Here is a 21307-nt window from a genome sequence, read left to right on the forward strand (position 1 = left end):
AACTCTCTCTAATTGGAGTATGTGGTCATTGTGGAGGTGAAAAGTGAGTGAACAAGTGTTTGCGCAAATGCAGTGCAAGAAAAGAGTTCCTGAAGTGCAGGCTGGGTAGTGGGTGTGCTGTTGGTGCAATGGGATAGTACACACATGCTCACATACACGCACACACTTCTCCCCCGTCACTCACAGGTCCAAGTGAACACTGTACCCGAGGCATCTCCCACCAGCAGAGTAGCATGTGTCATATACACAGACAGAGAAAGACATGGCTGTATGTGTTTAGTTTATCATAGGTATGCGTATGTGTGTGCTAGAGCATGCGCCCGTGGATATGGCTAGAGCAGTGACGGTAGGATTGTTTTTGTTTTACATCGTCTGGACACGGATTGACTTCAGTTCTCGACACAACACCAGGTATCTCTCCCAGCTCTGACCCTGACCAGACATACAGTACCTACACAGGAAAGATCAATATAACAACAGTATTAAATCAGTTCTACCCTAATAGACCTACAGTACAGTATAACATTTCCTGTTACACCAGCTGTCTCTCCCAGCCCTGACATGTTAGAGTAGACCTACAGTACAGAAGATGATATACCAACAATATAATATAATTTAACAACAAAGCCTCTTTAACAACTCTTTAACAACAAAGCCTCTTTAAAAATCAACTATGCCTTCACCCATCCAATCAGGTCAAATTTCTTCAAGGAGGGAAAGATAGCTTTTTAAATTAGTCAATCAGGGTCAAGGCTCTGACAAGACCTTGAGAGAACAATACCACCAGAGCCTGTTTCAACAGTAGCTTATATTACATGGTCAGCAGGCTGGTAGAGTGGGAAGAATCCCTCTATATAAACCTCACCATTACACGAGGACTGTTCTGATGTAATTTACCAGGGTAATACTGCTATGAGCTGACGATGTGCTACCAACACCAAACAAATTACAGCTGGGTATTATTGCTTTCTAAATTGCACATGCACGCCTGTGCACATACGCACGCGCGCGCGCACACACACACAAACGTCAGCAGAATTGCTCATCAGTGTTTACCCTTGGTATCTATTCATAACTTAATAACTCAATAAATCCAGGCAGCTAGCCTTGATGTTAGCATGTGCATTCTGGAACTTCACAGTCAATCCCAATGGCCCCCTTAGCCCTCCCTCTCATTTTTGAGTGTCCCATGGGGGTGGAGTGGCACTAAAAATCCTGCGAAACTAGTGGTAGGGAGAGATAAATAACCCTAGGGAATGGGACATCACTACATCACTCACGCACATTAGAAGTGGATAGCCTAGCAAGCAATTCATTGACGACAAGACTTTTGTTGTTCACAATGCCTGTACTGACGGCAGTAATAGCTTTTCCTGTGTCAAGAACTGCAACGCTGCTGGGTTTTTCAAGCGCCAACTGATTCCTGTGTGTATAAAGAACGGTCCACCACACAAAAGACTCTAAGCCAACTTGACACAACTGTGGGAAGTGTTGGAGTCAACATGTCAACAGGAGTCAACAGGTGTTCTTCATGTTTTGTACACTCAGTATATATACACTGCTCAAAAAAATAAAGGGAACACTAAAATAACACATCCTAGATCTGAATGAATGAAATATTTTTATTAAATAATTTTTTCTTTACATAGTTGAATGTGCTGACAACAAAATCACACAAAAATGATCAATGGAAATCAAATTTATCAACCCATGGAGGTCAAAATGGAGTTGAAAATTAAAGTGGAAAACCACACTACAGGCTGATCCAACTTTGATGTATTGTCCTTAAAACAAGTAAAAATGAGGCTCAGTAGTGTGTGTGGCCTCCACGTGCCTGTATGACCTCCCTACAATGCCTGAGCATGCTCCTGATGAGGCCAACTCCTGGACAGTCTGTGGTGCAACGTGGAGTTGGTGGATGGAGCGAGACATGATGTCCCAGATGTGCTCAATTGGATTCAGGTCTGGGGAACGGGCGGGCCAGTCCATAGCATCAATGCCTTCCTCTTGCAGGAACTGCTGACACACTCCAGCCACATGAGGTCTAGCATTGTCTTGCATTAGTAGGAACCCAGGGCCAACCGCACCAGCATATGGTCTCACAAGGGGTCTGAGGATCTCATCTCGGTACCTAATGGCAGTCAGGCTACCTCTGGAGGGCTGTGCGGCCCCCCAAAGAAATGCCACCCCACACCATGACTGACCCACCGCCAAACCGGTCATGCTGGAGGATGTTGCAGGCAGCAGAACGTTCTCCACGGAGTCTCCAGACTCTGTCACGTCTGTCACATGTGCTCAGTGTGAACCTGCTTTCATCTGTGAAGAGCACAGGGCGCCAGTGGCGAATTTGGCAATCTTGGTGTTCTCTGGCAAATGCCAAACGTCCTGCACGGTGTTGGGCTGTAAGCACAACCCCCACCTGTGGACCATCGGGCCCTCATACCACCCTCATGGAGTCTGTTTCTGACCGTTTGAGCAGACACATGCACATTTGTGGCCTGCTGGAGGTCATTTTGCAGGGCTCTGGCAGTGCTCCTCCTGCTCCTCCTTGCACAAAGGCGGAGGTAGCGGTCCTGCTGCTGGGTTGTTGCCCTCCTACGGCCTCCTCCACGTCTCCTGATGTACTGGCCTGTCTCCTGGTAGCGCCTCCATGCTCTGGACACTACGCTGACAGACACAGCAAACCTTCTTGCCACAGCTCGAATTGATGTGCCATCCTGGATGTGCGGCACTACCTGTGCCACTTGTGTGGGTTGTAGACTCCGTCTCATGCTACCACTAGAGTGAAAGTACCGCCAGCATTCAAAAGTGACCAAAACATCAGTATAGGAACTGAGAAGTGGTCTGTGGTCACCACCTGCAGAACCACTCCTTTATTGGGGGTGTCTTGCTAATTGCCTATAATTTCCACCTGTTGTCTATTCCATTTGCACAACAGCATGTGAAATGTATTGTCAATCAGTGTTGCTTCCTAAGTGGACAGTTTGATTTCACAGAAGTGTGATTGACTTGGAGTCACATTGTGCTGTTTAAGTGTTCCCTTTATTTTTTGAGCAGTGTATATTACTGTAAATATTTATCACGCTCCTCATGTATGGTTATATATTTTGATATATTGAATGTTGATATTGTGAACCGATATCATATATTTTTACCTCCCGCTTCAGGAAGTGATGTCACTGAGCACTGCCCCTATATATAGGACTTTCTTCCCCCACCTATGATATGGATGCCTGATCATGACCTAAGGGTCGAAACAAAACAATAAAATCACCTGGGAGCATGAACAGCAGTGTGTGTTGTTTTCCTGTTTATTTTTCATGAGTTCACCTATACAGTGCAAAATTATTCAGCCCCTTTACTTTCAGTGCAGCAAACTCTCTCCAGAAGTTCAGTGAGGATCTCTGAATGATCCAATGTTGACCTAAATGACTAATGATGATAAATACAATCCACCTGTGTGTAATCAAGTCTCCGTATAAATGCACCTGCACTGTGATAGTCTCAGAGGTCCGTTAAAAGCGCAGAGAGCATCATGAAGAACAAGGAACACACCAGGCAGGTCCGAGATACTGTTGTGAAGAAGTTTAAAGCCGGATTTGGATACAAAAAGATTTCCCAAGCTTTAAACATCCCAAGGAGCACTGTGCAAGCGATAATATTGAAATGGAAGGAGTATCAGACCACTGCAAATCTACCAAGACCTGGCCGTCCCTCTAAACTTTCAGCTCATACAAGGAGAAGACTGATCAGAGATGCAGCCAAGAGGCCCATGATCACTCTGGATGAACTGCAGAGATCTACAGCTGAGGTGGGAGACTCTGTCCATAGGACAACAATCAGTCGTATATTGCACAAATCTGGCCTTTATGGAAGAGTGGCAAGAAGAAAGCCATTTCTTAAAGATATCCATAAAAAGTGTTGTTTAAAGTTTGCCACAAGCCACCTGGGAGACACACCAAACATGTGGAAGAAGGTGCTCTGGTCAGATGAAACGAAAATTGAACTTTTTGGCAACAATGCAAAACATTATGTTTGGCGTAAAAGCAACACAGCTCATCACCCTGAACACACCATCCCCACTGTCAAACATGGTGGTGGCAGCATCATGGTTTGGGCCTGCTTTTCTTCAGCAGGGACAGGGAAGATGGTTAAAATTGATGGGAAGATGGATGGAGCCAAATACAGGACCATTCTGGACTGACTGGGACGGAGATTTGTCTTCCAACAAGACAATGATCCAAAACATAAAGCAAAATCTACAATGGAATGGTTCAATAATAAACACATCCAGGAAGCCTGAAATGTGGCAAAAGGTCGCAAAGTTCAAGGGGGCCGAATACTTTCGCAAGGCACTGTAACTCCAGCACCTGCAAAAAAAAGAACCTGGATGTGTGTATGTTCTTCCGCCTTTGTAAAATAAAAGTGTTTAGTGACTTTAAAACAGTTACAGTGGAATGACAGTGAATGTTCCTGAGTGGTTGAGTTACAGTTTTCAATTAAATCTACAGTGAGCTCCAAAAGTATTGTAACAGTGACACATTTTTTGTTGTTTTGGCTCTGTACTCCAGCACTTTGGATTTGAAATGAGTGTAGGCTCACCGTGAGGTCGTTGACAGCCAGTGCTGTGACGCTAGCCTTGTGTGCAGGTAGCTGAGTGATGTAGTTGAATTCCTCCGGATCCCACAGGATACAGGTGAGGTCGCGAAACGAAGGAGATGATTGTGGACTACAGGAAAAGGAGGACCGAGCACACCCCCATTCTCATCGACAGGGCTGTAGTGGAGCAGGTTAAGAGCTTCAATTTCCTTAAAACTGTATTGTTGGTTAAAGGGCTTGTAAGTAAGTATTTCACTGTAAGGTCCACACCGGTTGTATTCGGCGAGTGTGATAAATTACATTTGTTTTGATTAGAGAACCTCTGACCATCACTCCATGAACCTCAGACACCAGACATATTTCTACATTGTTATAATCATACAACGCCTGAGAGACAGTTTATGATATTCACTTTATCAAACATGCACTGCACGCGCGCACACACACGCGCGCGCGCACACACACACACACACACACACACACACACACACACACACACACACACACACACACACACACACACACACACACACACACACACACACACACACACACACGTTTTATGATCAAAGTAAGGACCACAGGAGAAAATAGGACTTTCAATAGGGCTAAATACATACTCACCAATACCACAACTCACCAATATCACCACACACACACAATCCTGTCTGAGTTTCCATCCTTGCTGATGGACACATTCCACCTAAAAACCTTTGAGCTGGTCCCGGCAGGGACTGTTATGGTTTAGTTGGGACACGCTGCACACAGCATCTCCCCCCAGTCACACACACTCTCACATACGGCAAAGGTCTATGAGAGGGAAATAGAAACACACACGCACGTTAGCCATGGTCAATGTTATAAAGATGTTGGCCAACGGTCGAGCTGTATGTTATGTGGCTGCCTCTGAAAATTGTGTTCATGATGGATGGATGGATGGAAGGAAGTGGACTGGACTGTAATATTGCTAACATTGTCAGTCTGATTTCATCAAATAGCCGCCATAGCGTACTACTTTCTCAGTGCTGTAGTGTACAAAGGAGCAGGAGTTATCAGGAAAGCCCCGGGAGAAATAGACGCTCCACAGAGGAGGGATCACTAGCCTGTTCTTTTCTGCAACCAGAACCTCGCTGTCCATACAAAGCACCTGGCTTACTGGACTACGAAGAAGCTCTGGAGGGGGTAGAGACCGGGCGAGGAGATGGAAAGATGGAGATAATTTAATAGAATCAAATCAAATGAAAAATATATTCGTCACACACAGCAGGTATAAAAAGGTGCAGCAAAAAGCTAATGTGCTTGACTCTTTTTATTGTTATTATTGATATTGATTAATGTACTGCAGTACATTAATCAATATCAATAATAACAATACAAAAATAGTCAAGTCAAAAATAAAAACAAATAGAAGAGGTCGTATCCATAGAAATAATGGACTGTATTTACAAATATAAAATGGGTCGTGTCTTGGTAACTCAGTCAAATAAATAGTATATAGAACAGCAGCGTTGACCGTGTCTGTGTGTCTGTATAAGTTCTGAGTGTGTGTGTGTGTGTGCTTGTTTGTGGGTGTTTGCACGTGCGTGTTTGTGTGTAAGGGTTGAATGTGTGGGTAGTCAGTGCAAATAATCTCTAAGGTGCAGATAGAGAGTATTTGCAGTTTAGAGACTAAGGTGCAAGGCTCAGGCAACTGGAGTCGATCTTCCGGGCCTTCCTCAGACACTGCCTAGTGTAGACATCCTGGAGGGCAGGGAGCTCTCCCAGAGTGATGTTTGAGGGCGGACTAGTTTCCGTACAAGGTGATGATGCAGCTGGTCAAGATGCTCTTGACTTTGTCGTTGTAGAACTTCTTGAGGATCCAAGGGCCGATGCCAAATTTTTTCAGTCGGCTGAGATTTTTCGCAAGAATCTCTCACGAACCCACCCCAAATCTAATGACGGATCCTTAAAATATGTACACTTAGATTCTTACATAAGCAAATAACCTTCAATTCATTATATTTTCACCTCTTGTCAAATGAAAAGAAACCAATAAATACATTTATTCAATAAAATATTATTTTTCAAACAATCTTTCTCAAAATGCGATCACACTGCACTTCCCCTGTGACCACACTAGAGGTCGCGACCCCTACTTTGAATACCACTGCCTTAGGAGGTAAGAGAAGTTTGTTGTTCTCTATGACCAGAACCTCTCTGTCCCCTCAACCCTCTCGCCTACTGGGTCAGGCAACGGCGAAAGAGAGCCATCAAAAAGCAACTCTGGTGGCCTGCCTGAACTAGTGGTAATTACCGCAGCCTTTGGCACACATGTCTACGGTGTCGAGGTAGGTCAAATCCAGCCTACTGCCCCTTTGTCCCAACCTCTTTCCAAACTGTCATCCCTATATATCCATATACATACATTTTTTTTTTTAAAGCAACTCTGGAATGTGGGAAAACAAAAAGTAGAGAGAGTGCAAAAGCATTGACCATTAGTCTAAACCGAGACTAAGATGATATGAGATGGATACAAAAAAACAGTAAGTCTGCCAGTACATAGATGAAATTCCATGGGAAAATAATAATTGTCCTACTTCAAAACCATCACATTAAAGAGTTTCACATCTTCTGCTGAATTTCATTCAATTACATTAATATCCCATATTGCAATTGCAGACCCTACACTGCCACCCTGCCCTAAAGGAAGCACATACACACACATCCTGGTCCCCGTAAAGGTGTATCTGACTTCCTGTAATTGGGCCTTTAATTGACCTGCTCCAACCCAGGCAGGAAGAAATTGTTATTTTCCTATCGCCAACTTTACCTTCCAAATCCCCTGGAAGCAGAGAGCGCCTGGAGAACGTTCCAGCATTATTACCCTTAATAATATAATATAATATCACCTTAATATCACATGAATATCCTTCCCCCTATTCATCTCCACCTGCTTATTGATCAGTCAACACTCCGATGTAACATGAGATGCAATATGTCGGAAGGAATGCCTCTCCTGAAAATAAACGTTCAGCTCATCTCCTTCAGAATGGCTCTTCAGGGATATTCAGATTATTAGGCAAGGCTTCCGTGGTGGAGTCATCGCCATACTGTAGGTCCGTAGGAGCAGATCTGTCTGTGTGTGTGTGTGTGTTTGTCTATGCACCCTGCTGTTTCTAAGTCTGTCTGGGTAAACGAAGAGTGTCTAGCCAGTCTGTTCCTATTGCTTACTATGGACCTGGCCCATGTATTATACAGTATAAAGTAATTGAGGAACGCTGTGAAGTTAAATAAAATAATTGAGGTATGAAAAGGTTATCTTGAAATAATAAGGTGAATTATTAAATAGAGTCTTTCTGGTGTACACACATTGCATACACTCGCACACACATTTTCCTCACAGGGATGATAAAGTCAGTAAAGTAAAGATCAGCACTCCTGATTCTGCTCAGGGTTAGGGAAGTGCATGGATACGGTTTGCGTGGGATTAAATATTGTTAGACATTGTTAAGGGCGGTACAGAGGGTTTGAGTGATATTATGATTGTGTTATTCTTGGAACTTGACCTTTGACTGGTTGAACGGAGGGTTTGAGTTGGTCCAGTCTGAAGAAAAAAGGGGGTTGGCTGGGCGGGTGCTGAACCCTCCTTTTTGGAGCCGGCACAAGGGTGGTGGGCCTTGGTGAACAGTTGAGAGCCAGAGGGTAGAGGTCAGAGGTCATTCATAAATGAGGTCAATCGAGTACAGGCTTTACTGAATGACAACAGAGACAGAATGCAATATTGGATAGCAGTAAATAGTCTGCTCCTCGGAGCCAGATACTGATGACAGTTTTCCCTATGCTGAGCAGCTGGCATCGAACCCGATCAAACACTACCATATAAATACCTGCTGTGCCTGTGAGATAGGAAGCGATTTGAATTATATTGCGCTTACTAGATAAATGTGGCCACTGCAGCTGGTCACTGCTGGCGGTGCCCAAAGTGAGGGTTGATCCACATACTCACTCTCAGATCAGATACAACACACACACACACACACACACACACACATGCACAGGTACAAACACATATACACCCACATATGCACAGATGGACAGACGGAAAGACACACGCACACCTGCACACAAGCATACATACACACAGCAATAAAAAGGCACTCAAGATACTTCAAGAATCACAGTAGAATAGTATTTCATTACTTTTTACGTTTCTAATTATTTGTTGACTGGCAGCCAAGAAGAGCTTGTACATGTCCCTTGTGTACTGTTTCTACGGGGCTAGTGGATTCCGGTGCCACGGGGAACTTTATTGACCAGACCTTTGCCTCCTCTCTTAATATCACCTCATACCCACTCTCCTCTCCATTTCCGGTCCAAGCCCTTGAAAATCGACCACTAGGATCCGGAACCATTACACACATCACCACACCACTCACCCTAACCGTTGAGTCACTTCATCCACTAGTGGTCACAAGATCATCCTCTGCCTCGCATGGCTCCAACGCCCTAACCCCACCATCTCATGGTCGAGGACGAGAATCATGGACTGGTCACCTGAACGCCAGAGGACCTGCTTTCCCGTTCCCCCTCATGTCGTATCCCCTGTGTTCTGGGACGTAGATTTGGACAATCGCCAGGCTCTGCGGAGGGAACCCGCACCCACTACCTGTCCTCCTGAGTACATCTATGTTCCTACGGGGATAAGGGAGTGGCTGTTGACCTGGGCACACACAGCTGTCATCGCTGGACATCCAGGGATCACCTGTACTATTCAATCTCTCTCCGAGAAGTATTGGTGGCCCATCTTGGCGCAGGATTTTGTTCGTTACGTTAACTCCTGTTCTGCGTGTGCCCAAACTTAGTCCCCCCGGCACGCTCTAGCAGGGAAGCTCCTTCCCCTTCCCGTGCCTCAGCGTACTGATATCCCCTCCTCTGACGGTTTCACCACCATTCTGGTGGTTGTGGACAGATTTTCAAAGTCATGCCATTTTATTCCTCTCTCTGGTCTCCACACATCTCTCCAGGTCTCTGAGGCACTGTTCCAGCAGGTTTTCTGGCACTATGGCTGTCCAGAGGACATCGTCTCCGAATGTGGTCCCCAATTCATGTCAAAGGTATGGAGTGCTTTCATGGGGAAACTGGGGCTCATGGTCAGCCTCACTTTCGGGTACTAGCCTCAGTCCAACGGTCAGATGGAGAGGATGAACCAGGAGCTGGGGAGGTTCCTGAGGAGTCACTGCCAGGACCGGCAGGGGGAGTGGGCCCGATTCCTTCCCTGGGTGGAATATGTGATAACCCAGTGTGTCCTGGGTTATCAGCCTGCCCTTGCTCCGTGGACTCCGAACCAGACCTAAGCCCCTCCGGCGCGCAGAGGAGGTTTGGAGTGAAGCTCATGTGAGGCTCCAGCATGCCGTCCATCATCAGAAGGAGCAGGCGGATTGCTACCGCAGTGAGGCACCAGTGTTCCATCCTGGTGATTGTGTCTGGCTCTCTAACAGGAACCTCACACTCCGCCTGCCCTGCAAGAAGCTGAGCCTCCTGTTTGGGGGGCTGTTCAAGGTTCTCCGGAGGGTCAATGAGGTGACGTATAGGTTACAGCTTCCCAGTGACTACCGTATCTCACCTTCATTTCCCTTCTCAGGCCGGTGGTTCCTCGTCCCCTGCCTGATACAGTCCCCAACGACACCCCTCCACCCCCCAGGGGATCGAGGGATGTCCCGCCTATACTGGCAGATTCCTACGGGACTCCCAACGTTTTGGGGGTCGGTTCCAGTACCTGGTGGACTGGGAGGGGTACGGCCCAGAGGAGCGGTGTTGGGTTCCGGTGGAGGACATGCTGGATCCCAACATCATCTGTGATTTCCATCTTTGCCGCCCGGACTGGCCTTCTCGGGGCCGTCCCTCTGGTGGGGGGAGGGAATATTGTCACATCTACTCCCGCTCCTCCCTTCCTGTATTTGACGTCACCATTTTACTGACCACCGGTCCTGGCAACCGTTTATTAGTGCACCTGGCATTCATCATTACGCGCACCTGCGCTTCATCAATAGGCACACCTGGACTCAATTATCTCACTCATTACCTCCCCTTTGTCTGGCACTCCCTTAGGTTCATTCCCCAGGCAGTATTGACTATGTGTTTCATGTCTGTTCTCTACTTGTGTTTGTTGTATTGTTCCATGTTCCATTTATTATTAAACTCACCACCTGCACTTGCTTCCCGACTCCCAGCATCCACGTTACAGAACTCCTAGCCACACATACAAACCAGGTGCAACTCAGCTAGGAGAGTCAGCCTAAAACCATTATTCATCTGCTACAGTATATGTTACAATGAGATGCAATCAAATCCAGGTGTGAAATAAGCAGCAGAAACTCGTTAGAGAGCCCAGTGCCTATCAGATTATCCAGGTGTGATTTCCTACATAAATTAATTTAAAGTGAGGAGCAGGACAATGTTATGAGCCAATACTCTCATCACGACTGAATCACAGAATTACAGAATCATTTTGCTTGAATTAGCTTGAATTAGAGACATGTTTTCAACAGTAAATGAGGAAAGAGTAGAAATAGTGGACACTCCGTAAACGAGACCCTAACAAGACCTTAATAACAAAAACAGATCTCAGCCTCATAACTGCTGCTCCATATTGTTCCATATGGAGTTAATTTGAATATGAAGAAGAAAAAAACGTGCAGCTAAAACAGCTAATTTGGTGGTACTGGGAGGCGATATGACATTATATGAGATTACAGACTGAGGCAGAGGGGAGGGAGATAAAATACAGAGGGAGTGAAAGGAGAGAAAGAGAGATAGAGAGCCAGCCAGCAAGAGAAAGCGGGAGAAAGACAAGGCTGGATTACATGCAACGTTTTTCTCTTAGCCTTACGACAAAATGTACAGAACAGCATTATAAACCCCCCCCCCAAAAAAAAAAAAATCCCGGGGCCCCAAATGCAGTAGTCCGGTCCCGGAGAGAGAATAAGAGAAAACCACAGAGCGAGAGAGCGAGGGGGATCACAGGCATCCAGTAGTAACAGAGTTATAAGAGAGTGTATTGTGTGTTTGTTCTTAAAGGCTCTGAAAAGCCTGTTATCCTGTAATGCCAGTGGTTTTAAACACAAATAAACACAGTAAAGCAAGCCTTCCTTGATGAGCACAACAAAGGCTGATTATCTATGAAAGTGCATAAAAATAATGTTTAGCCCTTTCTTGGTAATTGGTATACGATAATGAGATGTCCCAACTAAAATGGATAACAGCTAAAACACTAGCACACTGGGAGCAACCAGTCCTAAAAATATAGAATTAGAATAACAAGAACCGACATCCCCGTTTCATCTCCTGCCATTGTACTCTTCAGCAAGGCACTTAAACCCTAAAGTTTGTGGGAATGATTCTCTGGTGGTTTAAAAGCAACAAAGACACATTTAACAGTAAGGCAACTTTACATGGTCGGTAGAATGGCAGTCATGTTTGGTGTACAACTAACGACGTGGGTGAAAGGCAACTGACCTCTCGGTGAATCTTAATGAACTCCTGGGGGCCTCGCTTTTCCCAGGGAGAGAGGACAACGTCCCCTAGAGTGGTACCATCCTGCATATAGCCTGGAGAGACACCCAACCACCGTCAGAATACACACCGACACACAACACACAACTAATTTGAAATGGTTGGCGTTATCCAGGAAGTCAGGTAGGTAGAAAAACTCTTAGGATAAGCTCTCTGACATCACTCATGTTGTCTCTGGAGGTGGTGTCCCACTCCTTTTTCAGAGAGAGAGAGAGAAGAAGAAGAAGGGGGAGGGGGGCGGTAGAGGGAGACTTTCAATTGATCGCTAGACTTAACTTATCAAACTCATGGTGTCCACTCCGTCACTCACACATACTTATCCCACCTGTACCTGAAATCACACATAGGAAGTGAGTAAGTGTGTGTGTGTGTGCATGTGTGCATACATGCGTGTGTGCATTCTTGTGTGCCTGCTAGTGCATAGTGGCTGAAAATGCAGCATCTTTTCATTGCAAACCAAAGCTTGAAATGGAAACATTAATAAAGTAACCTAAAGCATATTAAACATGGTTCATTCTATTAAGTTGAAGAGAGGAAATATCTGCCAGACATTGACTGAAGCTTTTCATTTTTCCGTAAAGTCCTCTAACCCCCTGATAGAGATCCCATGAGGAGGAATGTAATTTACTGTAAAACAATTACCTTTATTCAATGAGAATAATAATGAGAATTCATACAGTCTAAACTCTGTTAGGGACATAAATCAAGTTATAGATATTACTGCAACTGCACACGCTTGTCTGGGGTTTGAAGGAAACAGTGAGCACCGTGTTTTCAACAGGCTAATATCTTCATTGTTTCATTGTTTGATGATGACTGTCAAATATGCAGGCCTTCTCATTGGCATCAATTGGATTCCTAAACAGCAGCTTTTACAAACAAATAGGATTCTTCTTTTGTGTGTTGTTTAATGTTACCACAATTATTTGTATGTACTGCATATGTTTTATGCTACAGGAAAACCAGAAATACTATTTCTACATTTCCTAGGATCAATGGATCGATGGAGACACTCAAGTTTAAAAAAAATCCTGTATCTCTCGACACATTCACAAAAATAGTCATGGCCTCCAAAACTTCCAGTTGCCTACTGGACCCTATTCCAACTAAACTACTGAAAGAGCTACTTCCTGTGCTTGGCCCTCCTATGTAGAACATAATACATAACTCTCTATCCTCCGGATGTGTACCAAACTCACTAAAGGTGGCAGTAATAAAGCCTCTCCTGAAAAAGCCAAACGTTAACCTGGAAATTAAAAAAAAAAAAATCAGCCAATATCGAATCTCCCATTCCTCTCAACAGTTTTAGAAAAAGCTGTTGAGCAGCAACTCACTGCCTTCCTGAAGACCAATAATGTATATGAAATGCTCCAGTTTGGTTTTAGACCCCATCATAGTACTGATACTGCACTCGTGAAGGTGGTAAGTGACCTTTTAATGGCGTCAGACCAAGGCTCTGCATCTGTACTCCAGTGCTAGCCTCTACACTGGCTTCCTGTTAAGGCTAGGTCTTATTTCAAGGTCTTACTTCTAACTTACAAAGTATTACATGGACTCCTTCCTATCTCCTCGATTTGGTCCTGCCGTACATACCTACACGTACGCTACGGTCATAAGAAGCAGGCCTCCTAGTCTGGCACAGAGGTGCGAAGGTGAATGACAAGAAACTGGAGTAACGAACTGCCTTTGCTGCCGTTGCTGTCTTTGCCTCTCCACTGGGATTCTATGCCTCTGACCCTATTACGGGGAGGCTGAGTCACTGGCTTACTACTGCACTTCCATGCTGACCCTAGGAGGGGTGCGTTATGTCATGCCAGGCTATTTTCCGCTATACTTGACTTGAGGGGGTTGAGTAACTGCCGTGATCTTCCGGTTTTGCGTCCCCTCGGCCTTGTGCGGTGGAGGAGATCTTCGTGGGCTATACTCAGCCTTATCTCAGGGTAGTAAGTTGGTGATCTGTTGATATCCCTCTAGTGGTGTGGGGGCTGTGCTTGGCAAAGTGTGTGGGGTCATATCCTGCTTGGTTGGTCCTGTCCAGGGGTATCGTCAGTCAGGGACACAGTGTTTCACAATCTCTCTCTCTCCCCTCCTGGAGGACCTGAGCCCTAGGCCAATCCTCGGGACTACCTGGCCTGATGACTCCTGGCTGTCCCCATCCACAGTCCACCTAGTCGTCCACCTAGTCATGCTGCCCTTCAGTTTCTGCTGTTTTTCCTGTGGCTATTGAACCCTAACCTATTCAGCAGACGTGCTACCCTGTCGTGCTGCTGCTCCAGTTTCAACTGTTCTGCCTGCGGCTATGGAACCCTGACCTGTTTTTTTTTTCTCCCCAATTTCGTGGTATCCAATTGTTAGTAGCTACTATCTTGTCTCATCGCTACAACTCCTGTACGTGCTCGGGAGAGACGAAGGTTGAAAGTCATGTGTCCTCCGATACACAACCCAACCAAGCCGCACTGCTTCTTAACACAGCACGCATCCAACCCGGAAGCCAGCCGCACCAATGTGTCGGAAGCAACACCGTGCACCTGGCAACCTTGGTTAGCGTGCACTGCGCCCGGCCCGCCACAGGAGTCGCTGGTGCGTGATAAGACAAGGATATCCCTACCGGCCAAGCCCTCCCTAACCCGGACGACGCTGGGCCAATTGTGCGTCGCCCCACGGACCTCCCGGTCACGGCCGGTTGCGACAGAGCCTGGGCGGGAACCCAGAGTCTCTGGTGGCACAGCTGGCGCTGCAGTAGAACCCTGACCTGTTAACCGGACATGCTACCTTGTCCCGGAACCATCTGTTTTCGACCCTCTCTCTCCCTCCCTCCCTCCCTCCCTCCTTCCGTCTCTCTCCCCCCCTCTGTCTCTCTCTCCCCCTCTCTACTGCATCTGCTGTCTTGACCTCTGAATGCTTGGGCATGAAAAGCAAACTGACATTTACTCCTGTAGAGCTGACCTGTTGCACCTTCTACAACCATAGTGATTATTATTTGACCCTGCTGGTCAAATATGAACATTTGAACATCTTGAAGGACGATCTGGCCTTAATGGCCATGTACTCTTATAATCTCCACCCGGCACAGACAGGAGAGGATAGGCCACCTCTCAGAGCCTGATTCCTCTCTAAGTTTCTTCATAGGTTCCTGCCTTTCTAGGGAGTTTTTCCTAGGCATCATGCTTCTACATCTGCATTGCATGCTGTTTAGGGTTTAAGGCTGGGTTTCTGTATAAGCACATTGTGACACCTGCTGATGGAAAAAAGGGCTTTATAAATGATTTTGATTTAACAGAGCTTGAAGAATTTTTAAAATAGTATGAGATTTACCCAAGAAGACTCACAGCTGTTATCGCTGCCAAAATATGTTTCTAACATGTATTGATTCAGAGGGATGAATACTTATCTTATCAAGGTATGTTAGTGTTGTATTTTTCATTAATCAAAAAATCTATTTTGTGTCGATTGTTGACAAAAAAAATCACAAATTCATTTTAATCCCACTTTGCCGCACAATGTAAAGAAATCCAAGGGGGATGACTTTCTAGAAGCACTGTATGTATTCCACTTAAAGCAGTGAGTTTTCTGAAGAGGAAATGCCCCCTCGTGTTTGCGTTTTTAAGTGTGACCCTTTTCTGGATTACAGCTTTGATGCACTCAACCACCAATCTACGATGGGCCTTGCTTGTGATCTCCTAAACACATCACATAAATACAAGATACAACACATCACTGTCACAGAAGATCCAGAAATACTTAATCCAGTAGAAACTGCCAGCCATTTTAGCCACATTGTTCAGTGTCCTCTCTATGGCAGCTCTATTCTGAGAGGGCTCTGTGGATTTAGAGTACCTCCTTTTTAGATTGTTGATAGACTCCATATGAGCGGAAAAATGGTTATACATTAGCCACATTTGTTTAGAGAATTTATGAACAAACATTTCTGCACAAATTGGTCATCAAATTTGTTCTCACAATAATAGACAAACATAATGTGTTTAAATTAAAAACACACAAATTATTGTATTTCTCTTGTGTCTATTGAATACATCATTTAAACATTTACAGTGAAGGTTGGAAAAAGTATGTGAACCCCTAGGCCAATGACTTATCCAAAAGCTAATTGGAGTCAGGAGTCAGCTAACCTGGAGTCCAATCAATGAGACGAGATTAGAGTGGTTAGAGCTGCCTTGCCCTATAAAAAACACTCACAATTTGCTATTCACAAGAAGCATTCCCAAGTTTATCAAGACATTTTGCAGGAGAATGTAAGGCTATCTGTCCACCAATTGAAGCGCAACAGATGTTGGGTGATGCAACAGGACAACGACCCAAAACACAGAAGGCTTCAACAGAAGAAAATATGCGTTCTGGAATAGCCCAGTCAGAGTCCTGACCTCAACCCGATTGAGATGCTGTGGCATGACCTCAAGAGAGCAGTTCACACCAGACATCCCAAGAATATTGCTGAAATGAAACAGTTATGTGAAGAGGAATGGTCCAAAATTCCTCCTGACCATTGTGCAGGTCTGATCCGCAACTACAGAAAAAGTTTGGTTGAGGTTATTGCTACCAAAGGAGGGTCAACCAGTTACATACTTTTCCCACCCTGCACTGTGAATGTTTACACAGTGTGTTCAATAAAGACATGAAAACATATTGTTTGTGTGTTATTAGTTTAACTTCTTTGGGGTAGGGGGCAGTATTGGGTAGCTTGGATGAAAAACGTGCCCAAATTAAGCTGCCTGCTACTCAGCCATAAAAGCTAGAATATGCATATAGTTAGTCAATTTGGATAGAAAACACTCTGAAGTTTCGAAAATTGTTTGAATGATGTCTGTGAGTATAACAGAAGTCTGGGAAATCTGAGGTTTGTAGTTTTTCAACTCAGCCCCCATTGAAGATACAGGGTGATATTAGTTATGTTTCACTTCCCAAAACTTCCACTAGATGTCAACAGTATTTAGAACCTGTGTTTTGAGGATTCTACTCTAAAGGAGGGGCTCATAAGGGCCCTTTGAGTGAGTGGTCTGGCAGAGTGCCACAGCCTCGGGTCTGGCGCACTCACGTGAAAGGTAGCTACGTTCCACTTCATTTGTACAGAGAAAGGAATTGTCCAGTTGGAACATTAATGAAGTTTTATGTAAAAACATCCTAAAGATTGATTCCATACTTAGTTTGGCATGTTTCTACGGGCTGTAACGGAACTTTTTGAACTTTTCATCCAACGTTCGGCGCGACCTGAACGCGCTTTTGGATTTGTTTACCAAACGCCCTAACAAAATAAGATATTTGGACATAACTGATGGACATTATCGAACAAATCAAACATTTATGGTGGAACTGGGATTCCTGGGAGTGCATTCTGATGAAGATCATCAAAGGTAAGTGAATATTTAAAATGCTATTTCTGAGTCATGTTGACTACCCAATATGGCGGGTATATTTTTGGCTGCTTTGTTGTCTAAAGGCTGTATTCAGATTATTGCATGGCTTGCTTTGTCCGTAATTTTGTGGTTGCATTAAGTGGTTGCATTAAGGAGAAGTTAATCTAAATTTCCATGTATAATAGTCGTATCTTTATCAATGTTTATTATGAGTATTTCTGTAAATTGATGTGGCTCTCTGCAATATCACCGCATGTTTTAGAACTACTGAACGTAACACGCCAATGTAAACTCAGATTTGTTTATATAAATATGAACTTTATCAAACAAAACATACATGCATTGTGTAACATGAAGTACTATGAGAGTCATCTGATGAAGATCATCAAAGGTTAGTGATTCATTTTATCTGTATTTCTGCTTTTTGTGACTCCTCTCTTTGGCTGGAAAAATGGCTGTGTTTTTCTGTGGCTTGGTGGTGACCTAACATAATCGTTTGTGGTGCTTTCGCTGTAAATCCTTTTTGAAATCAGACACTGTGGCTGGATTAATTTTATCTTTAAAATGGTGTAAAATACTTGTATGCTTAAGGAATTTTAATTATGAGATTTTGTTGTTTTGAATTTGACGCCCTGCACTTCACTAGCTGTTGCGGGGAGGTTCCGCTAGCGGAACGGGGTTCCAGGAGGTACAGAGTGGCAGGCAGAGTCCAGGAGGTACAGAGTGGCAGGCAGAATCGAGGTCAGGGCAGGCAGAATGGCCAGGCAGGCGGGTACGGAGTCCAGAAAACAGGCAAGGGACAAAACAGGGAGTACTAGCAAAAAGAGAATAGAAGCAGGAGTACGGAAAAAAACGCTGGTTGACTTGAAAGACATACAAGACGAACTGGCACAGAGAGACAAGAAACACAGGGATAAATACACCAGGGAAAATAACAACACCTGGAGATAATCACAAGGACAGTTGAAACAGATCAGGGTGTGACAACATTGAATTCCCTGAGATACTTTTACTAACCTCAACGTAAAGTCATGACCAAAAACATAACACAATTATTATGACAACTTTTCTAAAAACCTTCTTACTTGATGAGGAATGTGTTATGTTTTGGCTTAAGCCTGATGAATTTACTGTGTTAAATGAGGCCTCGCCTCCTGGCTACACTAGTGACCATATCCCCCGTGCATCCCGCAAAGGCGGAGGTGTTGCTAACATTTACGATAGCAAATTTCAATTTACAAAAAAAAAAAAGACGTTTTCGTCTTTTGAGCTTCTAGTCATGAAATCTATGCAGCCTACTCAATCACTTTTTATAGCTACTGTTTACAGGCCTCCTGGGCCATATACAACGTTCCTCACTGAGTTCCCTGAATTCCTATCGGACCTTGTAGTCATAGCGGATAATATTCTAATCTTTGGTGACTTTAATATTCACATGGAAAAGTCCACAGACCCACTCCAAAAGGCTTTCGGAGCCATCATCGACTCAGTGGGTTTTGTCCAACATGTCTCTGGACCCACTCACTGTCACAGTCATACGCTGGACCTAGTTTTGTCCCATGGAATAAATGTTGTGGATCTTAATGTTTTTCCTCATAATCCTGGACTATCGGACCACCATTTTATTACGTTTGCAATTGCAACAAATAATCTGCTCAGACCCCAACCAAGGATCATCAAAAGTCGTGCTATAAATTCACAGACAACACAAAGATTCCTTGATGTCCTTCCAGATTCCCTCTGTCTACCCAAGGACGCCAGAGGACAAAAATCAGTTAACCACCTAACTGAGGAACTCAACTTAACCTTGCGCAATACCCTAGATGCAGTTGCACCCCTAAAAACTAAAAACATTTCTCATAAGAAACTAGCTCCCTGGTACACAGAAAATACCCGAGCTCTGAAGCAAGCTTCCAGAAAATTGGAACGGAAATGGCGCCACACCAAACTGGAAGTCTTCCGACTAGCTTGGAAAGACAGTACTGTGCAGTACCGAAGAGCCCTTACTGCTGCTCGATCATCCTATTTTTCTAACTTAATTGAGGAAAATAAGAACAATCCAAAATTCCTTTTTGATACTGTCGCAAAGCTAACTAAAAAGCAGCATTCCCCAAGAGAGGATGACTTTCACTTTAGCAGTGATAAATTCATGAACTTCTTTGAGGAAAAGATTATGATTATTAGAAAGCAAATTACGAACTTCTCCTTAAATCTGCGTATTCCTTCAAAACTCAGTTGTCCTGAGTCTGCACAACTCTGCCAGGACCTAGGATCAAGAGAGACGCTCAAGTGTTTTAGTACTATATCTCTTGACACAATGATGAAAATAATCATGGCCTCTAAACCTTCAAGCTGCATACTGGACCCTATTCCAACTAAACTACTGAAAGAGCTGCTTCCTGTGCTTGGCCCTCCTATGTTGAACATAATAAACGGCTCTCTATCCACCGGATGTGTACCAAACTCACTAAAAGTGGCAGTAATAAAGCCTCTCTTGAAAAAGCCAAACCTTGACCCAGAAAATATAAAAAACTATCGGCCTATATCGAATCTTCCATTCCTCTCAAAAATTTTAGAAAAGGCTGTTGCGCAACAACTCACTGCCTTCCTGAAGACAAACAATGTATACGAAATGCTTCAGTCTGGTTTTAGACCCCATCATAGCACTGAGACGGCACTTGTGAAGGTGGTAAATTACATTTTAATGGCATCGGACCGAGGCTCTGCATCTGTCCTCGTGCTCCTAGACCTTAGTGCTGCTTTTGATACCATCGATCACCACATTCTTTTGGAGAGATTGGAAACCCAAATTGGTCTACACGGACAAGTTCTGGCCTGGTTTAGATCTTATCTGTCGGAAAGATATCAGTTTGTCTCTGTGAATGGTTTGTCCTCTGACAAATCAACTGTAAATTTCGGTGTTCCTCAAGGTTCCGTTTTAGGACCACTATTGTTTTCACTATATATTTTACCTCTTGGGGATGTCATTCGAAAATATAATGTTAACTTTCACTGCTATGCGGATGACACACAGCTGTACATTTCAATTAAACATGGTGAAGCCCCAAAATTGCCCTTGCTAGAAGAATGTGTTTCAGACATAAGGAAGTGGATGGCTGCAAACTTTCTACTTTTAAACTCGGACAAAACAGAGATGCTTGTTCTAGGTCCCAAGAAACAAAGAGATCTTCTGTTGAATCTGACAATTAATCTTAATGGTTGTACAGTCGTCTCAAATAAAACTGTGAAGGACCTCGGCGTTACTCTGGACCCTGATCTCTCTTTTGAAGAACATATCAAGACCATTTCAAGGACAGCTTTTTTCCATCTACGTAACATTGCAAAAATCAGAAACTTTCTATCCAAAAATGATGCAGAAAAATTAATCCATGCTTTTGTCACTTCCAGGTTAGACTACTGCAATGCTCTACTTTCCGGCTACCCGGATAAAGCACTAAATAAACTTCAGTTAGTGCTAAATACGGCTGCTAGAATCCTGACTAGAACCAAAAAATTTGATCATATTACTCCAGTGCTAGCCTCTCTACACTGGCTTCCTGTCAAAGCAAGGGCTGATTTCAAGGTTTTACTGCTAACCTACAAAGCATTACATGGGCTTGCTCCTACCTATCTCTCTGATTTGGTCCTGCCGTACATACCTACACGTACGCTACGGTCACAAGACGCAGGCCTCCTAATTGTCCCTAGAATTTGTAAGCAAACAGCTGGAGGCAGGGCTTTCTCCTATAGAGCTCCATTTTTATGGAACGGTCTGCCTACCCATG

This window comes from Oncorhynchus clarkii, chromosome 1, assembly GCF_045791955.1.
Source record: "Oncorhynchus clarkii lewisi isolate Uvic-CL-2024 chromosome 1, UVic_Ocla_1.0, whole genome shotgun sequence".
NCBI lineage: Eukaryota > Metazoa > Chordata > Actinopteri > Salmoniformes > Salmonidae > Oncorhynchus > Oncorhynchus clarkii.